Raw genomic sequence first — 18,910 nt, forward strand, 5'->3', positions numbered from 1 at the left:
GTTCTGTTCACTAGTTGGAGCTTCCTCAAGAGAAGCAGGTACCAACGTTTCCAGAGATGCCTGCAGAGCACAAGTGCTTGGCATAAAGGAATGGGCTCCAAAAAGCAGAATGCAAAAAATTCATTAGGGAGAAATTTTTCGATAGAGAATGGAGTAACTATCATCACGAAGAGAAAAATCTTTTCTACAAACATAGAAGGATGTCCCTATTGCCAGATCCCTAGCGTCGGGAACCAAGAAAGTAAGTTCCTCTTGGCCGAGGCTGTACTTGCCATTGGCAGCCTGTAATTGGAACCAGAATATTTCTTAGGTATTGCCAAGTTGATCGGCGACTGGCTTGTTTTCCTAGAAAATGAGTGACAGCTGCACAACAGCTTTTAAGTCATCAAGAGAGAGAAGAAAGAAAGCCTAGCCAGGGACTCTATGCGCCTTCTGTGCACCCCTGGGGGACTACTGGTGCATTCACGTCTCAAACCAGCACACATCCAAGTTAAAACTTAGCACTTGGCTGGAACTTCTAGGAGAAGTTGTTCCTAAATAAATGTGAAGGAAACTTAAAAATTAATAAAGTGATGGGCAACCTGTATACTGACTTTTTTTTTTTTTTTTCCAAAACCTCCTTTGACACCTTCCTAATTAAGGAGAACTGGCTGCTGGTTTCTGCTTCTGGTACCCAGAGTCGGGGAATCACTGAGAGACAGAAGGAGTAACTATTAACTCTAGGTTGTTTTTTCCTTCTCTTGGAAACTGACTGCACACGCTGGATGAAGGATCTGATTAGACGGCAAAGCACACCAACTGGGAGTTCTGGTTCCAAGGGAGAGCTCGGTCAGCACTGGTCATCCACCGGGGCAAATGCCTTGGCAGAAAAATGAGTAGACAGGAACAGCCAAGCACTCAAGAAATGAAAGATGCTGGGAGCCCCAGGCAGGTCCGGAGAGATCTCTCTGACCTTTCTGGCCCTGGTAAAACAACAGTGAATAAGACAGACACAAAGTTCCTGTCCCAAGGGCACTGACATGGGGGTGTAGGAGAAAGACAAGCAAATAATTTCACAAGCAATTTCCAGAGTGCTCAAGAAGGGTTATGATTCATTAGTACAAGGTGCTACGTACCTCGTCTGGGGTGTTGGGAAAAGTCAGGTCCACTGAGACCTGGGGATGAGAACTTCCCCAATCAGGGGGAGAAAGAAAGCTGGTTCCAGAGAGAAGAGTCTGCCTGGAAGTCCTGAAGCCCACGGGACTTTTGAGAAAATGAAACAAGCCTCCTGCAACTGAAGCTAGAGAAGGAGGATGAAATTAAACAAGGAAAATAGTATGCGGTTTCCTCAAAAAGTTACAACTACCATATGATCCAGCAATCATACTTCCAAATATTTATCCAAAATAGGCCGGACACGGTGGCTCATGCCTGTAATCCTAACACTTTGGGAGACCGAGGAAGGTGGATCACATGAGGCCAGGAGGTCGAGACCAGCCTTGCCAACACAGTGAAATCCCATCTCTACTAAAAATACAAAAAAATAAAAAAAATTAGCCAGGTGCGGTGGCACAAGCCTGTAGTCCCAGCTACTTGGGAGGCTGAAGCAGGAGAATCGCATGAACCCAGGAGGTGGAGGTTGCAGTGAGCCAAGATCGCGCCATGGCACTCCACCCTAGGTGACACAGAGACACTCCATCTCAAAAAAAAAAAAAGAATTAAAATCAGGATCTCAAAGAGGTATTTGCACTCCCATGTTTACTACAGCATTATTCACAACAACCAAGGAATAAAAACAACCTAAATGTGCAATGATGGATAAATGGATAAGGAAAGCATGGTATGTTCATACAGTGGAACATGATTTAGCTTGAAAAAAGAAGGAAATCCTGCCACATTTGACAATATGGGGAGGCATTATGCTAAGTGAAATAAGCCAGTTGCAGAAAGAAAAATGCTATATGATGCCACTTACAGGATGACTCTCAAACAGTCAAACACACAGAAACAGCAAAATGGTGGTTGCCAGGGGCTGAGGGGAGAGGGTGGGGAGTTGCTATTCAATGGGTATAAAGTTTCAGTGATGTGGCTGGGCGCAGTGGCTCATGCCTGTAATCCCAGCACTTTGGGAGGCCGAGGCGGGTGGATCACCTGAGGTCGGAAGTTCAAGACCAGCCTGACCAACATGCAGAAACCCCATCTCTACCAAAAATACAAAATTAGCCAGGCGTAGTGGCGCATGCCTGTAATCCCAGCTACTCAGGAGACTGAGGCAGGAGAATCGCTTGAACCCGGCAGGCAGAGGTTACTATGAGACAAGATCATGCCATTGCACTCCAGCCTGGGCAACAAAAGCAAAACTCTGTCTCAAAAACAAAAGAAAATACAAAATTACAAAAATTAGTGGGGTGTGGTGGCATGCGCCTATAGTCCCAGATATTCAGGAAGCTGAGGCAGAGGAATCACTTGAACCCAGGAAGCAAAGGTTGTAGGGAGCCGAGACCGTGCCACTGCACTCCAACCTGGGGACAGAGTGAGACTCCATCTCAAAAAAAAAGAAAGAAAAAAAGTTCCACTGATGCAAGTTGAGTAAGTTCTAGAGATCTGTTGCACAATATTGTGCCTGTAGATAACAATACTGTATTATGCACTTAAACATTTGTTGAGATGATAGATCTCATGTTAAATATTAAGTTAAATGTTCTTACTACAATTTAAACAAAAACATAACAGATGCAACGCAATTGACACAATTAATATCTCAAAATCAGTTCAGATATTAATGGTGGTGGTTTTTAGCTCCGTTAAAACCAGAGCGTTATCTGCCTGCTGTCGAAACCATTCTCAGAACATTAAGATGATTTTTGTCATTGCCCGTGAGCAGCATGTTGTAAAGAGGACCAGAGACTAGCCTCTATGACACAGACTTCTCTTCCTGTGTGTCAAAACCAGGCAGGCTCACCTGAGACAGCTGGGTGACCTGAGCACGAATACAACTTGGCACAAAGTGGAGGAGCCTGGCAGGTAACTGGGATTGCTTTTGTCCGTTGACTGCTCGTCAACCACTTACCTTCATTCCAACCCCAGAGCCAGCTTTATGGGCTTGCAACCTGTGCAGTCACACGAGGCCCCACACTCCATGTTCTGCTGTCACTGTCTTGAAATTCTTAACTTTTTAACAAGGGGCCTCACATTATTTTACTGGACCCTGTAAATCATGCAGCAAATCTTGCCACACCCTGAGTAGTTTATCAACATATTCTTCTTTCCAGTCACTAAGAGATTCTTTTACAAGAGAAATAAAATGGTCCAAAAAAAAAGCGTTATCCTTCTAGTAATAACATCTCTGGGACTGTTTTAGTGCTTCTTATAACCCAGACCTCTGGGTAACTACCCAGTGGGCCCACTTCTTAATATATTTCTGGGGCCAAGAACTGCAGGGATCCTTGGACAGCAACTATACCCATGTTTACAGCTCCTCCTTTCACCTTGTTGGGCAAATTGGCAGCAGTGGAAGACAGAACCCTATCACCATTAAGACCAATGGCGCTGGACCCAGATAAACTTGGGTTCAAATCCCAGCTCTGCCTTTTACGTCTGTACACTGAAAAGACAATAGAACCACAGGACTATTGTAGAGATTAAATGAGATCACGAATATAGAGTGTTCCATACCAAGTGAGAACTCTGTGTTGTCTATCTGCATTTGTAGAGTTGCCATTGTCTCTCCCTCCATCGTGTGCAGCCTTGGTGTGGTTATCAATCAGGGTATACGCCTCCTCACTGCAGAAGCCGGGGGCACTGGAGGCTTCTCCCACTAGATCTCCCTCTTGATGTGTTTGTGCTGCTGGGAGAATAGGCTCATGCTATAAGATCAGCCAGTCGTACTCTCCCCAAAACTGGGCAGGAAAGAGGCAAAGATGGAAGACATTTTTGTATGTTTTCACTGAATCCATCAGTAGTCCTGAAAACACAGTTTCAGCTGTTGACATTTCTGCAGCTGTAGAGATCTCTAGCCTTCCCTTCAACCCTGCAAGTTTCCCTACAGCCTTACAAGTAGCCCTCTTCTTCCTCACGTCAGTCACAGCAGCTTCTGTTGCTTGCAACCAAACACTCTAACTTATGCCCCATCACTGAGGAAGTGTGGATACAGATCCAGATGTTTCCCCTAAAGTATCAATTCACTCAGGACATTAGACTCAGCCCAGGTAGCACAAAGCTGATACTGGGATAATGGGAAGGTGCACTCTCTCCCAGTACCTGTGCAGGTGGGTGGTATGTGTAACCCACAGGAAGCCCCCCGGCAAGCCAGCCAGCCCGGCACCTTTTCTCCCACAGGAAACAGCTTGCACATTCAGTCTCCAAAGAAGCAGAACATAGTAAATAGACAGAGCTGCCTGGCACTGATATACTCTCGTGGCGGAAGGGCCCTGGAGTCTCTAGAGCTGATCTTGGGAGGGTGCCTATCCTCTAATTATCCCTTACCCTCCAGCCTTCCCACAACATGTCAGCAGCACAAAGAGCTAGCCAGGCAGAGCTCTCCCCAGGCCTGCGTGTCCATGGATGGAGTAGGCGGCTGCAGATGTGGGATGGTCAGGAGGCTATGGAGCAATATCCAGAACTGTCTCTGTCCTCAAAGGAACAGGACAGTGACTTATTCTGTGAGACAGTGACTACCCAATCTTTGCAGGGTTCTTGGAACTAGCAAATGCTCATGAGAGGATGGTCTTACTAACCTTCAATGTAAATTTATGTTTTGGATTGTTTTTGGTCTGGAACAAACATTCTGAGGTGAGGACAGAGAAAAAATATCAGCAAGAGATGCTAAATGTGTGAATCAGCAAGTCCCATAGAGATCATGCACTTCAGCATCCCCATTTTATGGGTGAGAAAGCGGAGGGCCAGAGAGGAAACCATGAACTCCAGTTCCCTGTTATATGCTGAACTATGACTCCCCAAAGTTCACATGAAAGGCAACCAAAGCAAAAATGGACAAATGGGATCGCATCAAGTTAAAAAGCTTCTGCACAGCAGAGGAAACGATCAGCAAAGAAGCTCAAACGACTCAACAGAAGAAGTCTAACAACCTGATCAAAAAAATAGGCAAAAGATTTGAATACACATATCTCAAAAGCAGACCTACAAAAGACAAACAGGCATATGAAAAGGCGCTCAACATCCCTGATCATCAGAGAATGCAAATCCAAACTACAGTGAGATATCATCACACCCCATTTAAAATCACTTTTATCCAAAAGACAGGCATGAACGAATGCTGGCAAGGATGTGGACAAAAGGGAACCCACGTACGCTGTTGGTGGGAATGCAAATTAGAAAACCACTAAGGAGAACAGTTTGGAGGTTCCTCAGAAAACTAAAAGTGAAGCTACCATATGATCCAGCAATCCCATTGCTGGGTATACACGCAAAAGGAAGGAGACCAGTATATCAAGATTTCCACACTCCCATGCTAGGTACAGCACTGTTCCCCATAGCCAAAAATTTGAAAGCAACCTAAGTGTCCATCAACAGATGAATAAATCAAGAATATGTGGTACTTATACCTAATGGGAAACCATGACACCTTAAAAAAAATGAGATCTTGACATTTGCAAAAATGTGGATGAAACTGGAGGTCATTATGCTAAGTGAAATAAATCAGGCACAGAAACATAAACATCATGTTCTCACTTATTTCTGGGATCTAAACATCAAAACAATTGAATTCATGGAAATAGAGAGTAGAAGGATGGCTACCAGAGGCTGGGAAGGTTAATGGAGGGGTGAGGGAGAGGTGGGGAGGATTAATGGTTATCAAAACAAATAGAAAGAATGAATAAGATGCAGTATTTGATGACACAACGAGGTAACTATAGTCAATTATGATTGAATTGCACCTTTTTTTTTTTTGAGATGGAGTTTCGCTCTTGTCGCACAGGCTGGAGTGCAACGGCGCGATCTCAACTCACCGCAACCTTTGCCTCCCAGGTTCAAGTGATTCTCCTGCCTCAGCCTCCCCAGTAGCTGGGATTATAGGCATGCGCCACCACACCCAGCTAATTTTGTATTTTTAGTAGAGATGGGGTTTCTCCATGTTGGTCAGGCTAGTCTCAAACTCCTGACCTCGGATGATCCACCTGCCTTGGCCTCCCAAAGTGCTGGGATAACAGGTGCATTTTTATGTTTGCAACACAAAGGATAAATGTTGGAGGGGATTTTACATGATGTGATTATTACACACTGCATGCCCGTACCAAAACATCTCATGTATCCCATATACATACGCACCTCTACGTAACCACAACATTTTTTAAATTTACAAATAATTTTTTTAAAATGTTAAATGCATGTGTTGAAGTCAACCCCTAATACCTCAGAGTGCGATTTATTTGAAAATATGCAGACATAACAAGTTCACAGTAGGTCATACAGGAGCAGAATGGGCCCTAATTCCATAGAACTATGTTCGTATAAAAAGGGGAAGCTTGGACACAGATACTCACACAGGGAGAACTAACATGAAGGCAGAGGTCAGGGTGGTGCATCTACAACCCAAGGAAGCGCAAGCCAAAGGTTGCCAGCAAACCACTAGGAGCAAGGAGAAAGACATGCAACAGACGATTCCCCACAGCCCTCCAGCGAAGCCAACACTGCCGACATCTTGACCTCAGAGTCTAAGCCTCCTGAACCATATGATGATAAAGCTGTGTCATTTAAGCCACCCAGTCTGTGGTACTTTGCCACATCAGCTCTAGGAAACTAATAACGTCCCCCAGAAATTTTTAATGTATTCCAAACTCACTATTAGTATTCCTAATCATCATTTTTAAGTGGTTTCTATCTCATCTCATTCCATGGAGGATTTCAAACAGCATTTCAGGAACAGATAAAAAATACACACAGATAAATAATTAGCAGCAGAAAAAATAACAGCAAATAATGAAATAAGTCAAGACCAGGCCAGGCATGGTGGCTCACGCCCGTAATCCTAGCAGTTTGGGAGGCCAAGGTGGGCTGATCACTTGAGGTACAGAGTTCGAGACCAGCCTGGCCAACGTGGTGAAATCCCGTCTCCACTAAAAACACAAAAATTAGTGGGTCATGGTGATGCATACCTGTAATCCCAGCTACTTAGGAGGCTGAGGCAGGAGAATCGCTTGAACCCAGGAGGCAGAGGTTGCAGTGAGCTGAGATCATGCCACTGCACTACAGCTTGGGCCACAAGAGTGAAACTTCGTCAGGAAAGGAAAGGAGAGGAGCGGGGAGGGGAGGGGAGAGAAACGGCAGGGGAAGGAAAGGTAAGAGGAAAGAAAGCCAAGAGGAAGGAAAGGAAAGGAAAGAGGAAGGAAGGAAGGAAGGAAAACGGAAAGGAAAGGAATGGAACGGGGGAAGGGGGAAGGGGGAAGGGAAGGAAAGGCAAGGCAAGGCAAGGCAAGAGGAAGGAAGGAAGGGGAAAAGAAAAGAAAAGAGAAAAGAAGGAAGGGAGGGAGGGAGGGAAACAGAAGAAAAGAAAAGAGACAAGAAAAGGAAAGAAAAGAAAAGAAATCAACGCCAAAAGGTAAAATGAGACCCATGAATCCAAACCCAATGACAAGTTAAGCTACAAATTGGACTGTAAGCTTCCTATTGGGCAAAGCAAAAAAGATAAATAGATCAAGCCAACAAATCTTTCTTGGTGCTGAACACTAAAGACACGCGATGCTGAGACATGCAATGGGGTATGGCGTCAACAGCATCCCTCCAACAAATGGAATAACCAATTATAAGGCAAGAACTTCAGCCCAAAAGTCATTGCTGCAGCCAAGACTTGCACTCAGGACTCTAGAATCCAGTGTGATGTTCTTTCCTTCTTTCATTCAACAAACTTTTCTGGAATATCACCTGTATGCTAGGTGCAGGGGACACAGTGATAAGCATCACACAGAGTGGCCAAAAGAAGCTTATGACCTAGTCTCTAGAACCTGCTGGAGGGAAATAATCACTTATAAGTGATTTTAATGCTCTGAGACAAGGACTGTGAGTTCCTGATCCCCACACAGAGCTCCCACCAATAATATTGTAGTTGGAAATCTTGGTTGTAAGAAACAGAAATTCCCTGTGATGTCTTGAGCAAAGGAGGAGATTTTGACTAAGAGAACAGATGTGTCCTGTCCTGATGGATTCCAAGGACAGGGACACAGCCAGGCCTTAAGACTGGGCTGGAACCAGAGCCTTGGATGTGGTTAACGAGCCACAAGCATCAGCATCACCTGGGAGCTTGTTACAAGGTTAGCATCACATGCCCTACCTTGACCTGCTGAATCAGAGTCTACATTTTCACAAGATCCCAGGTGATTCCTATGCACATTAGCATTTGAGGCTGGGAATCCGGAAGTTTTCTCTCTGTGTAGCTCATATCTGACCATGTGACTCAGTCTTCTCTCTCCCTGTAGACTGGGTTGTTCGGTTCTCTTGTCGACAATGCAGGAACCACCTGCACCTGCATTTACACCCCAGAGCGAGAGGTGGTTCTTTTTCTCAGTTCCAAGTCCATATTCCTGGGAGAGGTCTCTGATTGGTCCATATTCGACTACAGGTCTCTGATTGGCTCAGCCATGAGTCAATCAGCAATAGTCAAGGAGCATGCCCCGATAGAACAGACATGGCTGTGGCAACCCCACTGCGACATCACGTAGCAACGGGTGAGAGGTACAGTTCCCAAGGACGGGCTTGAGCAGCCAGCCCAAGTGGTGCACTCAACAAACGCTCATGAGATTCACATTTTGCCAGTTAAGAGCAGCACCACTCCTAACTCCACTGCTGTTGAACTGTGTAGTCACCGGCAAGCAGTTTAAACTCTATAAGCCTCCGTCTCCTTATCTAATAGGTGGAAATAAGCAATAGTACCTACTTCATTGGGTACCTGTGAAGCTTCAATGAAACAATGTGTGTAAGCAATTAGCCTAATGCCAGGTAACAAAGCAAGCACCCAGTGACCACTAGCTATCATTGTTATTACAAATATTATCAATAGTATTACTATTGGCAACAAAGATGAGGACAATGACAACAATGATGTCAGCTAGACATCAAAGCAATCAAATAAATTAATTTCCTCTTCAATAAGACTAGTGATTTCCAAGGAATTCTAGGCCACAATCTTTGAATTAACCTCATAGTACTCACTGTTTACCATTCCCCATCATAACTTTGACTGATACTATTAATTTCCATTTGGTGTTCACTCATTCATTCAACAAGTATGTTTTTCATGGCAAACCTGTGCCTGACATCATTCCAGAAACTAGGGACACAACAGAGAGATAAAATCCTGTCCTAGAAAAAACTGACAATCCAGTCTATCCTTTCCCCCAAAGCACAGGGCAGGGCACAGGCAACCACTTGTCCTCAAGGGGACTTGAAGAAGGTGACCTTAAGGAAACGTGGGCACAGCATTAAACATTACTGAGTCACGAAGAGAGTTAGTTCCTAGAGTTTCTTAGGGCTGTCATTACTAATTACCACAAACGCAGTGGCTTAAAACAACAGAAATGTATCGGCTCACAGTTCTGGAGCCCGGAAGTTCAAAATCAAGGTGTCATTAAGACTGATGCCTTCTGGAGGCTCTGAGGGAGCATCCGTTCCATGCCTCCCTCCTGGCTCCTGGTGGCTGCCAAAAATCCTTGCCACCCCTTTGCTTGTAGGTGCATCACTCCAATCTCTGCATCCACCTGCACATGGCCCTCCCCTCTGTGCCTGTCTGTGCCTCACCTCTCCTTTTCCTTTTTTTTTTTTTTTTTTTTTTTGAGACAGAGTCTCACTCTGTCACTCGGGCTGGAGTGCAGTAGTATGATCTTGGCTCACTGCAACCTCCACCTTCTGGGTTAAAGCAATTCTCATGCCATAATCTCCTGAGTAGCTGAGATTACAGGCACAGGCCACCATGCCTAGCTAATTTTTGTATTTTTTGTAGATACGGGGTTTTGCCATGTTGGTCAGGTTGGTCTCGAACTCCTATCCTCAGGTGATCCACCTGCCTCAGCCTCCGAAAGGGCTGGGATTACAAGCATAAGGCATCGCGCCCAGCCTCTTTCCTTCTTTTAAGGATACCAGACATTGGATTAGGGCTTATCCTAAATCCAGGACCATCTCATCCTGCAACTCTTTATTATATCTGTAAAGACCCTATTTTCAAATAAGGTCATATTTACAGGTATCAGGTGTTAGGACTTGGACCTATTTTGGAGGAGACGCTCCTCAACCTGCTACAGTCCCCTTCCAAAGCTCCTTCAGTTTTCATAATTACATCAAGGAAGAAGTCTCTGTCTGTTAATAAAATGTCATTAACCTCTCTTTGAAGCTGACCAGTCTCCATTTTAAAATCCAGCTTCAGCTGACCTCAGGCCCCGGGCCTTGAGCTGGCAAAGGTGCCTCCTGCCCCCAGACATTGATTGACCTTGACACCTTACATCAAGAGGCCTCCTTGCCCTCAGGCTTCACGATGCAGACAGAGGGACGGCACATACCCATGTCCTTCACGAGTCCACGAACTGCTCCTTCCTCACCTCTCCAGGCCCACATTCCCTGCATCCTGCCACCCCTGTGTTCAGTTGTTAAACCTTCCTTGAACTATCCTGCTCTGAGTGTGCCACCTGCCGTTTCCTGCTGGGGCCTGAACTAACGCACAGAATGATGCAGGTTTGGGAAACTCATGGAAGCTCCATTGTTCCAAAGTTCAACATAGTCAAAGCCAATAAGCACACACCTCTTCTGAGCTAACAAGACCCTAGGATTGAATCCCTCCCTCTCTCTTTCTCTTTTATTCTGTTTTATTTCTCTCTTTCTCTCTCTCCCTCTTCTCTGTCTGTCCCCTTCTCTATATCTCTGTCCCTCTCTCTCTCTCATATACACATACACACCCCCTTACCCCTTCCGACCTCTGCTGATCACAAACCAAGCCACAGGACCCTTAACCACCCTCAGGCCCCCTCAGCTGAGCAGAAAAGACTCTCCAAGAAGGCCACTGGAACCAAGCCAACACCCTCCACAGCTGCCTGGCACAGGGTGACAAGTGGCTGCTGCCATCAGGACTCTCAGAAACTCCCCTGAGATGCAGGTGGGGTCCCCACTCCCTTCAGCCTGCCCTGGTACCTTCCAAATGAATGATGCTGCCCGAAGGTTTGTCCTATCAGCAGGGCCACGCCTAAGATGGCATGCTCTAGAACGAGAAGAGCTGCCCTACACAGACAGGGCTGGAATAAAGGAGCTGGGCAGAGAGCACTCTGTGCAGAGGACGAGGCCTGGAAAAGCGGCTTGAGATTAAAGACAAAAATCCTAATAGCTAGAATGTATTGATTCCCTTCTCTGCTGGGCCCCACATTGCGGGCACTGCCTCATTTAACCCCCAAGCAGCCCTGTTGGGGAAGGCACAATGATAACTCCATTATGCACAAGAAGACCGGGGCTTGTTAAGACCAAGTGACTTGCCTAAGGTCTCATGGCCCATCAGTGGTGCAGTCTGGGTTGTAATCCAAGTTGGTGTGACTTTCAGGAATATTGGGTCAGACTCCAGAGGGACAGGGAGAGGCTGAAAGACAGTCAAGAGTGAGAAAAAAAGGGTCCATCCAAAAGCCAATCCTACAGGTCTCGTCAAGCAAGAGAGACCTGGACACAAAAAGACCAGAGAGACTCACCCCCTAGTGCTCAGGAGACACCGGCCAAGGCCTCCAGGAACAGCTCCCGCAAGTGCACCTGCCTGGCTCCACGGGACAAGGAAAATATTCCAAGACTGGAGCTCAGATGGAGGAGGGGATCCTAAGTCTCACAGGGTAAGGGGCTGGTGGAGACTGGCCTCCCAGCAGCCTTTCTGAAAAGGAATTATAAATATTCCAAATGTCTCCTCCTCTGGTAAGTCATCCCAGCCTTCTCCAGCTGAGCTAGTGGCCCCTCCATTCATCCCGCTTTACACACACCCTCGGTTTCAACATTTATCACACTGCCCTAGGCTGGTCTGTTCCGAAGCTTCTCCCACCAGACAGAGCAAGCCCCTCTGACAGCAAAGGCCATGTCTTGTTCATCTCCGTATCCCAGCACCTTGTGGACCCCACAGGAGAGCAGACATGAGCAAGCGCACAGTACCCCCCGAGACGTCCCAGGGGAGCACTCGGCAGTGTCTCACAGGGCACAGCAAGGGTTTTTTTTCTTTTTTTCTTTTTTTTCCTCAATGAGAAATTAGTTTTCAGCCTAGGTTTCAAGCAGGAAGTGATTCTTCTCATCAAAGTGACTTTAAAATGTGTCTCCCTTAACACCACCCGTGACATCATCTACCTGTTGATGTGATGCACCCAGGAGGACTTATGTAGTCCTCCTGCCAAAGCGACCTCCCCTGAATCTACTAGGCTGCAGCAGTCACATAAATCCATCCTGCATTTGCAAATGGGATATGCCACCAAATATCTGAACTGGACTGTTCTAATATGTCAGTGTCCTCACACACACACATACAGAGGGGCGCAGGAGGAGGGGAGGGCTGGGGAACGCCTCCACAGTAAAGAAGTCTTTTTCTTTTTTCCCCAGACAGAGTCTCGCTCTGTTGCCCAGGCTGGAGTGCAGTGGCATGATCTTGCTTCACTGCAACCTCTGCCTTCCGGGCTCAAGCAATTCTCCTGCCTCAGCCTCCTGAATAGCTGGGATTACAGGCATGTGCCACCACGCCTGGCTAATTTTTGTATTTTTACTAGAGATGGGGTTTCACCACGTTGGCCAGACTGATCTTGAACTCCCGACCTCAGGTGATCCACCCACCTCGGCTTCCCAAAGTGCTGAGATTACAGGCATGCACCACCACACCCAGCCTAAGTAAATAAGTCTTTTAAAATGTGAAACCTAAATGCAATGTTTTATCTTTGGACACTGGATTTTTTTTTTTAAGCCATAAAGAATAGTGTCAGAAAAACTGGGGAATTTGTCTATGGAGTATGTATCAAATAAGAGTATTTATGTTTCTGAAACAGGGTCTCATTCTATCACGCAGGCTGGAGTACAGAGGCACAATCATAGCTCGCTGCAACCTCGCTGCAACCTCAACCTCCCGGGCTCAGGTGATCCTCTTGCCTCAGCCTTCTGAGTAGCTGGGACTACAGGTGCATGCTACCATGCCTGGCTAATTTTTATGGGTTTTTTTGTAGAGACAGGTTTTCACCATGTTGCCCAGGCTGATTTCAAACTCCTGGGCTCAAGCGATCCCCCTGCCTTGGCCTCCCAAAGTGTTGGAATTACAAGTATGAGCCACGATGCCCACCCAGGAGTATTTTATTATCATTAAATTTCTTGAGCGTGCTCATTACATTTTGGTCATGTAAGAGAATGTGTTTGATCTTAGGCCATATGTGATCAAACGTTCAGGGTGAAACGTAATGTCTGCTACTGACTCTCAAATGGGTTCAATAAAGTATGAGCCTGTGAAGACAGACAGTACAAGAAAAAGCCAATGAAAGAAAATGTTTGACAACTGGTGAAGGGTAGATAGGGTGTTCATTGTAGACGTCTGCAACTTTTCTGCAGATTTGAAAGTTTTTGAGGGTAAAAGTTGAAAGTAAAGATACCTAGGAATGGAATTGCTGGGTTATATGTTAAATGTATACGAACTTTTTAAAAGTTGGATATAACTGCTCAGCTTGGGGGACAAGAGTTTATAACATCTCACAGCCACTCCCAGGGTGGACAAGCACAGGACGCAGGCAGTGTTCGGGGGAGCACATAAGAGGGAAGCGGCATCGGCTGAACAAATAAATTGAAAAAGATCAAACAGACCATACTGCGGGCAAGTACAAAAATAAGAATGGAGACTAGCTGGGCGCAGTGGCTCACTCCTGTAATCCCAGCACTTTGGGCGGCTGAGGTGGGTGGATCACCTGAGGTCAGGAGTTCAAGACCAGCCTGGCCAACATGGTGAAACCGTGTCTCTACTAAAAATACAAAAAAAAAAAAAAAAAAGGCCTGGCATGGTGGCAAGCACCTGTAATCCCAGCTACTCGGGAGGTTGAGGCAGGAGAATCACTTCAACCCAGGAGGTAGAGGTTGCAGTGAGCCGCGATAGTGCCATTGTACTCCAGCCTGGGCAACAAGAGTGAAACTGTCTCAAAAATAAAGAAGAAGAAGAAAGGAGACTTGGAGCCTAAAACTTCAAGAAACAACCAAGACAGATAACCAGGGTCACTCATAAGGAATCCCCAGGCTAAGCGATAACAGAGGTCCAACCTCAATTCCTCCTTGACTGCTCTAGTTAAACAGTCTCACCAATTCCCAAACTCACAGGCATTGAGCACATCGTATGTGGTTTCCATAGAGAGGAAAGGCTCAAATGTTTGCAATGAAATTTTTAGTCACCTTCATAACAGCTTGAGTTGTATCTTATGCCATTCATATACGCCTGGGGGCCGTGGGAACCTTCTCCTGAGATCCATCAATAGGCATCGGTTCAATGACATGGTTAAAAACCTGGAATCAGACAGCCTGAAGTTCAAATCCTGACTTTCTCTCCCAATAGCCATGTGCCCCTAACCACTTAACTATTCCAAGCCTCACTTTCCTTAACTCCAAAGGGGGTAAAGTGAATGTATCTACCTTTTAGAGTAGTTAGAAGATGGAATGACATCATGCATGTCAAAGCCCTGGCACAGTGCTCAAGAGATGACAAACATATTCTTTATTGAAGCAACTCCTGCAAAGTGCTTGGGGTAGTGTCTGGCACATAGTTGGGTTAAATAAATCAATATGGCATTATCGATACAGTCAATAATCTGACTCCCATCGTGGGCAGAATGAGGGTATCAGATGGGAGACACATCCTTAACAAGGCTTAGACGTATCTGGGGACAACCCGGTTCCACCAGCGCAATATCTGGTTTATAGTTTTTGCTAATAATTGATGGGTGGGTGAACGATTGCCTTCAGTACAAACACGAAGAGCAGCTAACATTTCTACAGTTCTCACCAATTGGGCAGTTGGCTGGGCTCATGTATTCCTCTTCACAACCCCGCAAGATGCATGATTATTATTATTATAATTATTATTGTTATTTTCTTGAGACGGAGTTTCACTCTTGTTACCCAGGCTGGAGCGCAGTGGCACAATATCGGCTCACTACAACCTCCACCTCTGGGTTCAAGTGATTCTCCTGCCTCAGTCTCCTGAGTAGCTGAGATTACAGGCACCCGCCACCATGCCTGGCTAATTTTTGTATTTTTAGTAGAGACGGGGTTTCACCATGTTAGCCAGGCTGGTCTCAAACTTCTGACTTCAGGTGATCCGCCTGCTTCGGCCTCCCAGAGTGCTGGGATTACAGGTGTGAGCCACTGTGCCCGGCCTGCAATGTGCATTTTAAAGGAGGACTGAGGCTCTGTAAGTGAGAGTCAATTACAGAAAGACACGAACATCCATCAAACAGCAAAGGTTGACAAGGGAACTAAATGGTACTGGATCCAAAACCACACTCTTAATCACCACTCTGACCAGGGACACCTCACCTCCCATCCCTGCTCTGTGTCAGGCTGACACACTCCCGTCTATCAACCAGAGTCAACAGCCGTTTCCCAGAACATCCCCACAGAGCAAAGAATTCACTTTCTGACCACCAGGCAGCCAACAGTATGCTTCGTGCCCCCTTTGCCTCCAAAATCATGAGCTTCTTGTCAAGACTTGTCCCTCTGACTTTCTCACGGCAAAGGGGCGCCCACACTATCCTTCTTACCAGACAGTTGATGTTTCCCAGTTAATCCTGACAGCAAGCACATACATTATGCACACACAGGGAACCGAAACCCCCTGAAAAAATTATTTTTCTTGAACATTAAAAGATCCCACTTCTACCCCAGGCTTTCATTTCCTCTCACGCAAGTGCCAGTTCTATTAAAGCCAAATTACACCACAGAAATGACTGTGAAGTGTACATCAGCAGATCAATTTATTTAATTAGCCTGGGTAATTATAGAGGAGTGAGAAATGCCTTGTGCTGGGAAGGAGCGCAGGGAGAGTGGGAGCCAGCAGTGCGCATGTGTTTCCTGGCCAGGGACAGACTCTCCTCATCAGGGCTGCTTCCTGGGGCCTCAGCACAGAGGATGGGTCAACGTAGCCCCAGGACAGCCCAGCTCCTATGGTCCCCGCCAGATGCAGGGATGGCAGCAGCTTCCAAACCATTCAGGAGCAATGAGGTTTTAAGAACAGGTAAAATGAAATGTACTCTCTTGACAAGTTTTTGGGGTTTTTTTTTTTTTTTTTTTCTGAGTTTTGCTCTGTCACCCAGGCTGGAGTGCAAAGGCATGATCTAGGCTTACTGCAACCTCCGCCTCTCCAGTTCAAGCAATTCTCCTACCTCAGCCTCCTGAGTAGCTGGAATTACAGGTGCATGCCACCAAGCCTGGCTAATTTTTTATATTTTTAGTAGAGATGGGATCGCCATGTTGGCCAGGCTGGTCTTGAACTCCTGACCTCAAGTGATCTGCTGGCCTCGCCCTCCCAAAGTGCTGGGATTAAAGGCGTGAGCCACCGTACCCAGCCATCTTGACAAGTTTTTAAATGCACAGTATTGTTAACTATGGGAAAATGTTGTACAGCATATACAACATATGCATCTTGCATAACTGAAACTTTGTACCCATGAACAGAAACTCCCCTGGCAATCAATATTCTATTCTGTTTCTATGAGTTTGGCTATTTTAGATATCTCCTAGAAGTGGACTCATATGGTATTTGTACTTTGGTGATTGGTTTACATCACCTAGCATAATGTCCTTCAGGTTCAGTCATGTTGTTGCGTATGTCAGGATTTCTTTTTTAAGGCTGAATAATATTCCATTGGAGATAACAAGGGCTGGCCAGGATGTAGAGAAACTGGAGCCCCTGCACAGTTTGGGTGGGATTGTAAAATGATGCAGTTGTTCTGGAAAACAAGATGGAGGTTTCTCAAAACATTGAAAACAGAACTACCATATGATCCAGCAATCCCACTTCTGTGTATATATCCAGAAGAAATGAAATGAGGATCTCAGAGAGACGCCTGCATTCCCAAGTTTGGTGCAGTACCATCCACAACAGTGAAGATATGGAAGCACCTAAGAGTCTGCCAACAAATGAATGGATAAAGAAAATGCAGTGAGGTTTTCAATACAGCATCAGATATAGGAATTTTCACAAACTGAATCTTTCCCCAGAAAAGGGGTCCTCATTATTAACCAACACTCAGAGAGCACACATCTACTGAACACACACACTGAGTGCCTACTATTTACATAATTTCATGTTCCATGTCTGTCTTTCCTGTTGGGCTGTGAACTCCAGGTGAGTTGAAACAGTGGGGGGGTTAAGAGCAAGTATGATGGGGTAGCCAACCTAGGTTTGAACTCAGGCTCCTCCACTTCCTAGATATGTACCCCTGGGCAAGCTGCCACCCTCTCCATGCCTGTTTCCTCATCTGTAAGTGGAGATGTGACACTAGTGCCTACTTCATATGAGTGTCAAAAATTGAATCAAATATTTGATGCAACATTCTTAACACAGTATGTAGTACACAGTGAGTTCTGGGTAATTTTTACTTATTACTATTAGTTATAAATGTTATTCCAATGCCTAGTAATCACTATGTATTCAATAAACGTTTGTTAGATGCAGGGATGGATGCATGGGGAACAGGATGGATGGGATTCAATACATGGGTGAGTAGATGAGTGGGTGAGTGGGTGGGTGGAAGAGTAGATTACTGAGTAGAAAGGTAGGTGGATGGATAGGTGGGTGGATAGATGGACAGATGGGTGGGTGGGTGAACAGGTGAGTGGAAGAGTGGGTGATTGAGTAGAAGGGTAGGTGGATGGGTTGATGGTTGGGTAGGTGGGAGGATGGATGGATGGATGAATGATTAAGTGGAATGGTGGGTAGATGGATTGATGGGTAGGGTGGGGGCTGGATGGATGAGTGGATGGATGGGTGGGCGGATGGGTGAATGACTGCATGATTGAGTGGAAGGGTGGGTGGGTGGGTGGAAGTGTGGGTGAATGGGTTAATGGGAGGATGGGTGGTTGGATGTGTTGATGGGGGGACAGGAGGATGGGTGGGTGGATGGGTGGGTAGATGGACAGGTGAGTGGAAGGATGAGTAGGTAGGTGGATGGAATAGTGATTTTCCAAGTGTATGGTGGGAATAAGAAGACACATGACATGATCCTTGCCTTCAATAATAATTATTACCTCTTCTCTGTATTTAGTGCTTTGTCATTTCTAAACAGGCATCTTGTACAACACATGACATAGGCTAATAGCTCCATTTTACAGAAAAGGAAAGTATCACTGAAAGAGGCTGAGATCATGCATTCATTCAAGTATTTGTCAAGCAACTACTATATGTAAGACACTCTGCTACATGCACATATACAGCACTGAACATACACGCAAAAATCCCTGTCTCTAAGAAGCTCATATTCTGGTTGGAAGAGACACGCAATAATAAATAAGGAAAACATTCAGCATATAAGGTGATGAGAAATACTATGAAGAAATATGAAACAGGAAGCGGAGATATCAGGGGCCAGGAGGTGGATGGAAAAGATTGGGATTGTCAATAGGGCAGCCAGATAAAGTCTTGCTGAAAAGGTGTCCCTGAGGAAAGGCCTGGAGGAAGTCAGGAACAAGCCAAGTAGGATTCTAAGCAAAAGAAAGTTTCCAGGCAGACAGAGCAGCCAGTGCAAAAGCCAGACACTAGCGAACAGTTACAGGGCACTTACCACACGCCAGGGTCCACTCTGAATGCTGAACATACATCCGTTATTTAAGCCTCACACCAGCTCTTGAGGGAGGTGCTGTTATCATCCTCACTTTGCAGATGGGAACCCTGAAGAGCACAAAGACTGAATCACTTGACTAGAGAGCTGGGACTGGGCTGAGACTGCTCAGCTCCAGAGGT

The 18,910-nt window shown here is 45.8% G+C and overlaps 1 protein-coding gene across 1 annotated transcript in view; it reads right to left on the reverse strand.

The window, feature by feature from the left end:
• Positions 1–18,910, reverse strand: part of RBFOX1 (RNA binding fox-1 homolog 1) — a 2,483,424-nt gene that overhangs the window by 2,356,135 nt on the left and 108,379 nt on the right.

The sequence above is a fragment of the Papio anubis genome, chromosome 18 (genome assembly GCF_008728515.1).
Source record: "Papio anubis isolate 15944 chromosome 18, Panubis1.0, whole genome shotgun sequence".
In the NCBI taxonomy this organism is placed as follows: domain Eukaryota; kingdom Metazoa; phylum Chordata; class Mammalia; order Primates; family Cercopithecidae; genus Papio; species Papio anubis.